Source organism: Pinus tabuliformis, chromosome 5_2, assembly GCF_031772625.1.
Source record: "Pinus tabuliformis cultivar Carrire ecotype Pingquan chromosome 5_2, CPIR1, whole genome shotgun sequence".
In the NCBI taxonomy this organism is placed as follows: Eukaryota; Viridiplantae; Streptophyta; class Pinopsida; order Pinales; family Pinaceae; genus Pinus; species Pinus tabuliformis.
The window spans coordinates 498,846,576-498,861,035 of NC_142306.1; the positions used below are offsets into that span (position 1 = coordinate 498,846,576).

The window sequence follows — 14,460 nt, forward strand, 5'->3', positions numbered from 1 at the left end:
TAAAAATTAAAAAAGGGATTTTCTGATTCTGAGAGTTGGTCTGCCTTTGTATCACTCCTTGTAAATGTTGGTAAACAAAATTGCTTGAGAATTTATTTTTATACATAAGACTTTGATCATGACTGTATTCAGTACTAGATTTGTTATCATTGTATGTCCATTGGCCCAATCAAACAAAAATTTTGGATTCCCCAAAATTTGCATTGTTCCATCCCCTGTTTATACAACTTCTCTCAGTAATAGCCACAACACATACAACTCATTTATGTGGTCAGTCCCTTTCCTAGATACAATTTTTATAGGAAAATAATGAGTTATTTAAAAACAAAAGACATCCAGAGCCACACTTACTTGAGGGTTTCTTAACATGCACCGTCAAAGTAACCCTAGGATGTAGAATTACCTATGTTGGATCTTTCAGAACTCTCTGAGCCTTTGGAGATTTTGGCTTCCAGCATCCCCCATAGCCAGTTCTTATTTAATGAGCCACCAATATTGGATGATGTTCTTTACCTTTAAATAATGCATTGTCTTTAGCTAACCACAACCCCCCACAAAACAAAGTATGGAAATATCTATAAATGGAAATATTTTTATCAAGATGTCAATGCTCAAAATAGCTCACTAATGAGTGTTTGTCCTAGTTGTTCTTTCTATTTGTTATTTGCAAAATTTATTTCCACACCAACTTTGAGAAAGGACAAATGAGTGATTCACTGACTCACTTTATGCCTTATATAAAACATACCATCTGGTCCATTGGAAAAAAAAATACCCTATTTTCCCATGTAAGAATTTTGTTTTCCAATGCTAAATAAATAATTTTTCTTGTTTTAAGTGGATTTTCAAGTTTCCAAACTACCTTCCACCACTGTAGTCTTCAAGCATTCTTGCCTCATTGGCAAATTTTAATGTGTAAAAAGGATGCTTTATTTTCTGACCACTTAAGCCCATCTTCCTGATCTGACAGAGTTATGGTGATGTGATTTAGACAATTGACAAACTGATTCAATTCAACAACCTTTTCCCTTGTATGTGTAGCTCCTCTTTTGTCTTCCAACTTTGAAACAATCCTTCTGCCGAATTTGAAGCTATATCCCTAATCTTGAATACCCTTAAGTCATAAAGATCTGATAGAAAAGGGTCTAACAGCTTGAAATCACCATTGTACCCTTTCCATGGATCCTTCCCAACTCTTACTTTATTTCCTTTACCTATTTTTCATGCAATCCATGTTTCATCTTAAGGAAAATATTTAACTAATGTTTTGCAAACAATTAATGCTCTGTAACAAATTTTTTGTGTACCCTTATTCATTCTTCAGTGGACCCTTCCTTTGTGTATATCCACTTCATGACTTTGCCTCCCAGTCCTTCATTAGAGAACAACCTCCAAAGGCTCTTTGCTACCAAGGCTTGGCTAAAAACATAGATTTCTTGAGACCCCATCCCTCTTTGTTCTTTTAAGTTAGCTATCTTTGACCACTTCATCAGTGGATTCCCTTCAGTTTCCCGCTTTTCAATCCACTGAAAGCTGAAACATATTTTATTGTTCTTGTCTACATGAGAATAGAATATTTTTTCAACACAAATAATGGTGTAATTTCGACGATAACTTATCCATATGCATAGGTCATAGAAGCTCAGGTCAGACAGATCTTGAGAAGTGAAGTTGTTGATGATGTTGCTTCTGAAAGAAATCCAAATCAACAAAGAACAAAAGACCAACAATGGGTATATTATGCATTATTTGTTGTAACTAATGAGAATAAGATCACATGGAGGGTGAGGATGAAGTTGTTACATGATATGGTTCTTCCTTAGAGAAGAAAACACAAAATTATGTTGTGTTGTATAGGCAAGATATGAAGGATATTGTTTTAGTGAACAAACCAAGTCCTATGTGCATGGTAGAAAGGATAAATTTTGAACTAGCAGTGGCTCTTATATGTCTAGTGAGTCAGTGGTAAGATAGAGGGATGGTGATGTGATGTGTACCTTTTCATCTTTGTTGGATACAGTGGAGTTCCAATGGTTTTTTGAAGATCTTATTTTGGAGTGTATTGCAAACATCTAACTTGTCTAAAGGTTTTATTTTTTTAGTGTTTGAACAAACATGTAACACGAACATTATGGCAGCGTTATTTATAATGGTCATTATTAGAACTTAGACCTTTTAATTGAAACTTGGGCCTAATAAAGGCTTCCTAAGTAGCAAGGTCATCACCATCAAATAGTGCTAAACCAACAGAAATTGACTTTGTCATAGAGTAAAGTTTTTCATGAAATACTTCATCATGGGTTTGGTCGAGCGTGCCTTCTTGACCAACTTCAAAGCTCACTTGTTGATATTGAATACTAGTGTAGTCATATTTAGATATCTGTTCCTTGCCCTCTTCTAGGAAAACATGACCATCATCATAGTTTTGAATAACTTCAAGGTTCTCTTTTAAATTTGGCATACTTTTATCTTCAAGATGTGCTAAAACTTCTGAAAATGCATCATCTTCTTTAGTGGAAACTTCATCATCTTCTAAAAGGCCTTGAAGAACTTTGTCTTGCAAAGTTGTTAATAGATCTTCATAAGTGTCTTCAAAACTGTGAAATCTTAGACCAAAATTGTTGATAAATTTTGGAATGAAACCTTGAGAGAGGATATGCATTTTGGATTGTAGGAGTACTTGACCTAGTCCATTTTCTTTTTCCCTGAAGAGTATCAAAATAATATTAGTAAGATATTTTCACCCTCTCTAAAATATTCTAAAAAAAAAATATTTTACCCCACTATGGAAATTGCATACGAAAGTTGAGTAACCCAGTAACCACCTCCAGTTAGATAAGAGGGTGTGTTACAAATGACTTCAACTCATTCACAACCCTTCCTATATCTTTCTCGAAAAAATTCTCTACAAACGATGACACATAGAAGTTTTGTCAATGAAGAAGGCTAGGTACACTTTGCGGGAAGAATCATCTAATCCCTTTAGACAATTGAGCATAAAAGCTGAAGTGGCACACTATGAAAGTGGGTGCCTGCAAAATTTTCTCTCAAAATAGTCAGACATACCATGCGAGTCTTGATTTTTTCTCTTCATGCATGATATGTTTGCAATTGGAAAACAATTCCCTTAATTACATGGATATGGATTGTTTGCATGATCTCCAGGATAGTATTCCCCTAATTGACAGAACAATCCATAATGTCATCCCTTCCCCTTCCTATCTAGTACATAAATACATAAAATATTAGTTAAATTGGAATACTTTCCTATATTTGTTCTGGTATATACATAAGCTTCCATGGAATAAGTTCAATGTAGGAATTGTTATGTTCCAGAAGGTTATCATGTCCTTAATAATATAAGAATGTATTGGTCTCATTGTCTTTGTTTTTTAGGCCAAAGAATGTATTGGGGCAATGGAATGGAAACATTTTCTCCCCAAAAGGTCTAATTATGAACATTTATTGTCATTTTCTAGAATTACCAGGTCTTGGGTATTCCTTCTTGGACCCTCACACTACTATTACACTCGAAGGTCTATTGTCTCAAAGGTTATAGTCTACAAGATGCTTCTAGGAGACCTACCAATTGACTTAGAAGGTAAGAAAAATAATCTTCCACCACTCATTTTACAATGCACAAATATGTTTTACCCTAGCTCAAGGGCATTTCCCAACAATTATCTAAAAGACATCAGGTTCTTTGAGCTCAGCCTACATTTCAGGAATTATTTACAGACTTGCACAGTGATATTCTCATTGAACTATTTGGAAAGGGAATCTTCTAATTTGTGACCATGGAAAGTACTTCTATTTTTTTTTATTCCTTTCATGTTTAAATAAGGAAATTAGGAAAAAAAAACCATGAAACCAACCAAATGTAGTTCACTATGACTTCACTACATACTGCTAACAACTAAAATGTATGATGCGTTTTTGTACATTCTTACAAGATACAGATAGAGGCCAATCATCCTGATAATGTGGACAATCATTATCATGATTGTAGCGCATTCCAAGTTGAGATGAGTCATGCACAAATTGATGAACTTTATAATTAATGAAGAAGCCACCATCAGGGGTTGATATTATCTAGTACAACTTTGCTCTGATATTCTTTGATGTCAGATAAAACTCATCAACTTGGAAATCAAATGTATCAAAATATGGATTGAAGCCACTACTTATGTACCAGTTTCCACTAAAATCTACTTCCAATGAACCATGCTTTAATTGCCAACAAAAAGAGCAACCTTCGAAATCTTAAGTGGTTATTTTGAGCATCATATCAAAAATATGTAAGTGGTTAATACCAGACTGTTGTCAAGCAATGACCTAAGCAATTAGTGTTGTCAGCTCTGTTAATGAAAATAAACAGTCCACTTGGTGTTTGAATGTGCAATAAAAAATTCCAAATTGCACATATATAAGTTATAATACACTGTGGGTTTAAAGTGCATATGCATCACTCTACTTTTTTGTGGAAGCACATGGAAAAATTTGTAATTTTTCAAATCCATACATCTTTTTCATAATCCTAGTGGATAAGATGCATGATGCTTTTTCTTTCCTCCTTAGCAAAACCAAAATTTCCACTTTAGCCTCCAAAATGTGAACAATGGAATAACTCTGAGGCAATTCCAAATCCTTGAGAGGGCCAAGAGCACAAGATACTAGGAATTTCCAAAGTTTGTAGTATCCAATGCACCTTTTCTTTGATGGAAACTTAGTGTTGATCCTCAATGTCATGCTAGTAGTCTCTTGCAGACAAGTAGTCCAAAAATATGTGTTTAACTTGTCTCCAGTTTAATCACAAATTTTGAAATGCTCATTTGTCAACATGATATTAGCAAGATAGGTCTTGGATGGCCTCAGATGGTTGATGACTAACCATGCAAGGACCTAGAGCCAAAAACTATGAAGCTTTTGAATCCAATTATCCTCAAGATTCAAGGGTTGAGAATAATTCAGAATCCACTCAAACCTAAATCAACTCACAAAATCACAACATAAAAGTGAAAATGACCCCATAAATGATAATAAATAAGGAACCACTAAATAATCCCCCTAATGGTTTCCAAAAATGCGTAGTTATATTGTAGAAGTATGGTAGAACTGACCAATGAGAAAGATAGGATTCTTATAGTAGTACTTTGCAACACACTGGGTAGTCAACTTTGATGCCTTGTTTGAAAATACTCCAAGGTATCTTAATTTTTGTGAAGTTTTTAACCCACATGTCAGCATTCGTTTTAATTATCTGAGACCTTGCTTCCCAGGGAGACATTCTTATACCCAATTGCAACCAATCGTTGAATGAATGGCAATTTTTTTATTAACTGTGGTCCCACGCCTCATCATCACTAAATTATGGCTTCTTTTGTCTCTATAATTGATCATAATATTTAAATGTAATTATATTTCAAACATATCTAAATAAAAGTAGTTACCATAGATTCCAAATAAACATTTCTTTTCAGTTTTCTAAGCATGTGGATAATTGATTATTCTGCATGGTAGGTTGTGAGAGGTTTGCCAAAAGTAAAAATCCTAGTTTGTTTATGTTAGAACTTAGAACCTAGAAATTTCATGGAACAATTAGATGCCTAACAATGTTCTTAGGGAACTTTGTATTATACCTGAAAATAAACATAAAAATTCTATTACTTATGTTTCACAGTGATAACTAGACTCTAGGGGCACACTAATTTTGAGTTAGAAAAGAAGAGTGTAGAGGTCACATCGATCAAATTAGTTGCTTGAGAACCACATGTAACATTAGTAAATTTATTCCATTCTTTAAGAGGAAGGAGCCAAGTATGAAATATTCTAACAACATATATTAAAGTACTTTCGTAAATTATTCCTTAGTTCAAATAAAAATGACTATTTGTATTCCAAATCTGTAGTGATTAATAAATGTCTTATTATATTGCATGACCTATGTAATGGAACTAAGAAAAACTAGGGATATATGATGTAAAGATTTATCAACCTATGGTTAGCGTGGAAATGGATTTATAAGAGAGGTAATATATTTTTGGTTTGACATAGTCAAACATTTTGATCTAGAGATTTAAATAATATTTTACTAAAAATGTATTGTAATTTATAGTTTCGGAACTACTGAACAAAGTGGTGATATTATTTGGAGGACTAACTTTTCTCCAATTTTTCTAAGGTTAATGATATCAAATTTATATATTCTAATGAATTTGAAAGAAATGTGATTGAAATTTAGAACGAGATCTCTGCTTTTATTCTTTAGTTAAATGTTGTGTTGTTTCACAACACTCACATTTCTGGCATTTGTTTCTTGAAGATATCGTCTCTCTTCTGAGTTTCATAAATTATAGTTACATATTTTTATCTATTTATTTCTCTCAATTAAACAATGAAGCACATTCTATTCCTTTTCTTTTGTTATTCTTTATAGAATTCACATCAACCATGGATGTTTTGAGGCTTTTTTTAGATAAACATGAGAGCAGATATATGACTGTTTGGAAGGGAGTAGCATTGACGTTTTTGAAGATATGACGACATTGGTCATACAAGTAAGTGCGTATAAGGCTATGACATTGCATGATAAAAGATAGGGTTGACAGACAATGGGCACACATAAATTGTGGTTAGAGCAAATATACAAAAACTTGTGGCATGGCATGATTGATGTAAATACAGGAAAAGTGATGTCGCCACAACTGTGGCCAAAAGCAGGCACATTGAAGGATACACAAAATTGTGGACCAAATGAAGCACATGGAAATCAAATGGAACATTAATGTAGAACAAGTATTACTACAAAGTTGGTGTCATTCAGAATATTTACTAGGTGGGAAAAGAGAAGTATGCATTCAATTTTTGTTGCACATGAATTTTGGAAAATCTTAAGCATGTGTTGGTTTTGGTTACAAGTTTTATTAAGTCTTTACTATGAAATTGAGCTTGACAACAAGTCCAAGTTTTTCTGGTGAGAATGGCGGTCTCATCACTAGGAAATGAATACACCCTCTTGTTCGGTTGACATTTTTCATCTTGTATGTCATATTGTAGACTGAGTTACAGGGATCTATATGGAAAGTAAATTAGAACCCATGGTTGGTGGTTAGGGGTAATCTAGTCTAAAACCCATCATAGTTGATTTCGGGCAATGCAATTCAAAAACCTATGCTAGAAATTTAATGTGATTAATGGTTTAAATGCTTTACTAGATCTCGTGTGATGAGGGATATTAGAGGTGCAAACAAAAAGCTTCAATTTACTGACAATAGTAATGCAGTATTTATTAAGGTGAGCATGTAATCTATAACTAATATAACATAACGTTAAATTTGATAATAATTACTATTAAGACTAATTAAGTTAAAGTATTAAATTTCAAACCATGTTAAGCAAATTCTGGATTTAGACATAATATAACCTATGCCTAGGTGGATGAAAACAAAATTTTGATCATGACAACAAATTTGAGAATTTACAAACTTCAAACTCATATTGTCAGATTTTATGAACAAAAGCACATGAATCAAAACTGCTCAAAATTGCATTTGTATTCTATTTGCAAACTATAAAGAAGAAATGTATAATGCACAAGGCCTAAATACAATCTCAACAACCAACACAATGGTGCACCCTAGGTTTCCTTCATAGAATGAGGAAGACAAAGAAGTACAATTCATTTAGACAACCATTTATGTGCCCTAGAAATAACATCAAAACACTAACCCTAAACTCGTATGGTAGTGCCCCTTCATGCATGGAGACTGCTACCAAGGATAACATGCACAATTGAAGGTGAGAAATCTAGTGCGTGCATGCATTAAACCCTTAAACTAATGATCAATTGTGGCATCGTTTTCTTGGGACCTATTTTCTAGACCCCATAGCCAGTAGGATTAAAGAATGTAGCTCATTATTAATAATTGCATCATAATATTCACTATTTTTTCACTTTTTGGCATGCAAATCAGTTTTTTAGAGAGATTTTTATGCTATCACAATAGATTTGCATGATTCAGAAGGTGAGAAGTTAATCTCTGTTGCAATTAAAAATTTTAGGTTCGATAATTATAGGTCATTTATAAGCTATAAATGTCTTCAAAGTTTCACTTCATATTGAGTATTCAACTGAACATATTGAGTATTTTATATATAAATATTTTTCCTTCCACCCACTTTTCATAATTTCCATAACCATTAGGTAGATACCCGTAGTTTCGATGTTATTTCAGTTATTTAGTATAATATTACCAGGCTTTAAAAAGTTTTATAGTTTATTGAAAGTTGTAGAATTTATAATTTAGAAACTTTAAGGTCTAATTTTCTAAATTTAATTCTTTAAAGGGTGCTAGCTCAATGGAAGAGCAGTTGCTTTACGAGGAGAAGATTGGTGGTTTGATTCCATCATCCCCTGATATTGATAGGAAATGACGGCAATTAGTTTTTCATGACAAAATCTCTTTTAGCCATCACAAGTGAGCTTATGGTGACATTTTTTGACCCTCACCAAAATATGAAATGGTGACGGTTAAGGAATTTCATGATACATATGAATCAATAGTGACAACCATGAAAAGTCCATCACTATAAATCATTGTTGTTCATATGAAATGGTGAGGGTCAGTTTTTGTCATTATAATCATTATTCGTGATGAATTTTGAATGTTACTACAACACCTATACTTTTGGTGACACCACCTATGGTGACGTTCAATTTTTTGGTGATGGAGGTCAAGGTCCGTCACCATTGCTCATATGAAATGGTGACGGTCACTATCCATCATTATAAATCATTATTGGTGATGGACGTTGAATGTCACCACAACACCTAGACTTTTGGTGATTTTACCTTTGGCGACATTCAATTTTTGGTGACAAAAGCTCTTTTGACTATTACTAATGAGCTTATGGTGACATTTTTCGACCCTCACCAATGTCCCTTTTTGTTGTAGTGTGGCCTTTCCATCAAATGTATGAATGGAGTTTCATTTTTGGTGGATGTGAACCAAAGATAGCAATTTTATCCTCATCTCTAGGAGGTACAGAACATCATGCAAAAGAAATTCTAGAAGACTAGGCAATTTAAGCCTAATGGTGCCAAGCCCTAATGGCTTGAGTTTTGACTTGTATGCCAAGTATATTACTACATCAACATTATCAGTGAATTATTCAAATAAATATCTCCTGAAATTGATGTGGCAAGTTTCTCCTAAATAAAACAACCAAGCATCTTTCCATGAAGCAAGTGAAGCATTAAATAACTCTTCATTTACTCCAATGTTGCAATGTGTCGCAACATAATGAGTGCACCCAGGTGCTTTTCCTTTCCTTTTCAGGAATTTTACCTTTTCCTTCATTTCTTTCCTGCCCAATTTTGTCCTAAGGAAACTTACATGTGGAAGCATCACGTCCATCTCTATTGCATTGTATGCAATGAAGATTATACCTTTCTCCTTGGAAATGTTTGCCCCCCTACCTCTTAAATTATTCCTTCCACTTTCCCTTCGGCCACCTCTTCCTCTAGAAGAATCTTGTGCAAGATTCTTCTGTTTTGGTGCAAGACAGGCAACTTCTTTAGAAGACAAAGGGTTTGTCTTTTTTGCAAAAAGCCTCCCCTCTTTTAGCAAACTTCTTCTCATGGAAGTAAAAAGTAATCTCTTTAAGGTTTCCACTTGCTTGCAATGACCGAAGATAATGTAAATATGTGGGATATATTACCTTGAAATAAGCTATAAGAAGAATATCTATTTCAACACCACTAGCTTTTATCTCATGAAGATCTTACTTCTGATGTTAAAGCAAGAGGGTCATCCTTTTTCAATTCAAGACTAAACGACTTAATCATTAATTAAACAACTTCACTTTCAAAGCATGAGCCATACAATTCCTTCAACTTTTTTAAGACTTCAAAGGAATTTAAAAATGGAAAAATATTTTACTTGCTTCTTCATTTAATGGCGCTGCAATCAGGGCATCGACCTTGTTGTCCTTGTTTTCCCAAATGGCAAGCTCTTTGTCTGAAGTGGGCTTTTCAATTGCATTGCCTTCCTTCTGCTTCACAAATCCCTTTCTACGGTTCATTGAAAATAAGGACGTTTTTTATCTTCCAGAACCACTCATAATAATTCCCTTTACTAGATAAAACTACTCCCACAACGGAGATAAGTAAATGCATCATCTAAACTCAAAATAATTATATTAATTACAATTACTTCTAATAAAAATAGTCTGATATATTCAAAAAAAATCTTCAACTAAAAATGTAACTTCTCAATATACCTTCCTAGCATATTACATAATGCTCACATATCATACCACATATGATGTTTATAAAATAAAAGGGCGCTCACATATCATACCACATATGATCTTTATAAAATAAAAGGGCGCATGAATTGTCGTATGGTCAATATATATTATATATATACCATAGTGTTTATAAAAACACATTAAAGAACTCCATATATTATAATATACCCCTCACAACACTTGAAAAAAAAACTCAAACGTATTCGCTTTCTATATATCCATGCACAGTTCATGTTATGAACCGTCCATGCTATACCCAAATATAAAATGGATGCGTAATTCATATATTATATGTCCATTATATAAAATATTTCAAACGATTTGGAATGAAGTCTTAGCTCAACCCATGCACCATGGATACCATAAGTGTTTCTGAGCCAACGCATTCATATTTAAAATCCAAGGTACCAAATAAACGAATTCAAAGCATGCATACACGGTTTTAAAATATATATTTAACTCAGTATTGAAAAAATGTTTAACGCACAAGAAGCATATACTGTATACAGATTCCACTCTCAACACACCTGCGTAGCATGACCAACAACGCCAGCTCTCGTGTTAAACTGGAAAGGTCTCAAGCCCGTTGCCTTTCTCACGGAATCTGATATCTGACAGTGTAAATCTCGCTACAGCCCAGCCTATGGGTATGTACGATTTGAACCCCTTCAAAGCTTTTTCGGCGTGCCTTACCTCTGCTTCAGGTCGAGTAATCAATCACTGGAATGCTATCACCGCGAGCGAAGTTGTTGGCAACATCCTCAGACCGATGATTCCTTGAACATAGATAGGGCATATACAAGCATGGAGCATACCACACAGAGCGCAGAGAATTGTTCACGTCGAGCTCACTAGTACGGTTCCATCACTCCAACAATATCGATGCAGAGGGACAGAGAGTAAAGCAACAGAGAATATGACAGAAAATGGCAGGAGTTACAAAGCAGAATGCTAATTTGTGACCTGTGCTCTGATACTACGTTAAGACAAGAGGGTAATTTCACAAATTATTTTCTTTATTCTATTATTCGATTTTTGGGATTCCAATTCCAAAATTTCTTGATATTCTCTATGCATAACTAAAACTATTTATGTCAACACATAATCATCAAACAAATAAATGTAGTCTCTGAGCACGCCATCATCATCTTTGTTATGGTAAACTTAAGTAATAAAGATTTTTTTTAGAGTGATCTATTTGACTAATACAAAATTTTATTAATAAAAAGCACACATTTTTAAATGGAGTGATCTATTTGACTAATGCGAAATTTTATTAATAAAAGTACACATCTATCATCATTAGTGGAGAGTATCAAGCAAACAAATGTACTCTCTGAGCACGCAATCATCATCTTTGTTATGGTAAACTTAAATAATAAAGAAATTTTAAAAGGAGTGATCTATGTGACTAATGCGAAATTTTATTAATAAAAAGCACACATCTATCATCGTTAGTGGAGAGTATCAAAGGGAACGCCAATATCATTTTCCTATAAAGATAAAACTATATCTGTGATCACATAAGTTTTTTAACAAATATTATCATTAGATAATGTATTTATGCTACATTATATATAGTAATTATTATATTGGAATTATTTTTATTAAAATATTTTTATATTCAAAATAATTTTATACATTTTCCAATTATATGGCTAATTTTATAATTGAAAGATAACCATGATATAGATATGTAACATATTTTAAAACACTTCATTTATCAACCCATGAAATCGTGCAACACAAGAAATGGACAATACAACTCATACCTCATTTATCCTCCCACAATTTACATGAAATGATACAAGAAGTGGACAATACAACTCATTTTAGTGAAGATTAATATGAAAATAACCTTCCCATTACTTCAATAGGACGTGTTATTAAATGAGTGGGTATCAAATGTATATTTAAAATATATTAAAAATTCATAATTGTTAAAAATTTATTTACTTCACTAAATGCGTTTCTTGTTATATAAAAAAATGCATAAACAAATAAAGATGTTGTTTATCAAATAGATTAAACTAAATACATTTAGATTTAAATTCTCGTGTTTCATATGCCCTTGAAGGTTTGTGTAGTTGAGATTTAATACAAAGATTGCACTCTTTAATACACATAATATATAATGAAGAGTTGGGAAATTTTAAATTAGTTTTTCATTTTTTATTTACATGTGTGCTCCACAATACAATTACAAGTGCAGATGCATTGAAAATAATTTCATTTTTATTCTGAAGCATAAGCATAGATAAAAGAAGATAAGTTGGAGGATTTTTATTCTGAAGCATAAGCATAGATAAAACAATATATGTTGTGGGAGGATTAATATATTATGGATCTCCTAAATGATTTTGAGATGGTAACCAAGAAAATTTTGGTTATGGTAACGATATTTTTCTTTTTAAATTGGTGAGTTAGAAGATGTATAGTTTTTTTAGAAATTCTTTCTGTAAAGAAGTCATGAAATAAGTTGAGTCTCATAAATCTTGTAGAATTTTTCAATGATATATAAATTTCAATTTCGATTTTTTTTCCATTAATTGTCATTATATCAATAAGCGTCCTTCTATTGCAATTGCGCATTTTAATGCTTTTCTGATTTTTTTCTTTTTTGAGCCGGTGTAAACTTCACATTGTTAATATATTCTGGTGGTTACCTCTACTCTACAACGAATGTCTTTCCTTCCTTAGGCCTCCAAAGGTCCTTCCCCTCTTTTTAGCGTGCTCCTTATTCCCCTGCTTACCTTAATGTCACCTCTCTAAATTATCTAAATCCTACGTTAAAACTTTACTTAAATTATTCTTTTACAAAATATAATTAAAAATTTACTGTAACGTTATTTATCATCTCTATGAAATATAGAGATATAAAATTAAAAATAAAATGGTTAAAACTTGCATTATTAATATGTGGCTACATTAAAACTTTAGATTATTATTATGTTTCAAAAATATTAAACGTCCAAATATACGTGATCTATTCATTAGGCTTCAAGGATTAAGGTTTCATCAAACTCCAAAAATATTAGCACAGTTTTATAGCAGAAATTCATTACTTTAAGTTATAATAATCCTTTTAGATTTTAATATAATTTATAATTTTAGTTTTTAAAGTTTAATATAGTTTATATAATATCAAGTTTCAGTTTTCTTAAGATACTATATAATGTAATATCACATTTTAATATTAAATTTGATATAAACGATTGGTTTTCTAGTTTTTAGGTATTAAATTTTAATATAGTTTATATAATATAAGATTTTAGTTTTGTTTAAATAATATATAATATAATATTATATTTTAATATTAAATTTAATATAAAATATTAATTTTAATATTTAATATATTAATGTGATTCTAATAACAAATTTTAATATTTTAAATGTCTCATTTATTTTTAATCACAACTTTTTGCCTCTTCAAAATTTGTTATATGCTTCTCTTCTTTAAGGATGTTTTGAAACGATTAATTTGATTAAAAATTAATAAGATTATATATATATATATATATATATATAAAATCATTATGTAATTTTTTAATAAAAGATGCGTGATTGGATTATGATTTTTTATTTTTTTAATTCAAATAATGTAATGCTCTTTTGCTCATTCATTTAAGCATTGAATTTATTTTTGAAAATGTAGGAGGATGTGCATTGTACAATCAATAATATTGGGAAATTTTAAAGAAAAAATTAAACAATTCCATATTAGATTAGATTGACAAATTGTTTTAAAATTCCCCTGATTTACTATACGATTTGCCAAATTTACTGTGATCAACAAAAATATTGAAACTTGGACATCAATGTTCATGATGAATCTGGCAATTTTAACAACACATGAAACAAACAAATTGAAGTTTAAAACATTCATGCATAAAGCATTAATTAGAAAGCTATGCATAAAACAAATGGAACATACCTTTACCAACTAGAAAATGAATATGTTATACCACCATATTTGTTTGGCATTAAACTTGTTTCAATAAAAAATATTCTAGTTTTTATTAATATTATAATAATAAATATTAAGATTTAATAATAGTTTTTTAATTTTACTTTTAATATTAGTTTTTAATATTAATATAATTGTCTATAGTTAAGTTTCATCAATATAGTTGTCCATGGATATTGATG

The 14,460-nt window shown here is 31.7% G+C and overlaps 1 long non-coding RNA gene across 1 annotated transcript in view; it reads right to left on the minus strand.

Moving 5' to 3' along the window:
* The window catches only part of LOC149159884 (uncharacterized), a 92,887-nt gene that overhangs the window by 68,906 nt on the left and 9,521 nt on the right, over positions 1-14,460 (minus strand). The window lies entirely within an intron of this gene.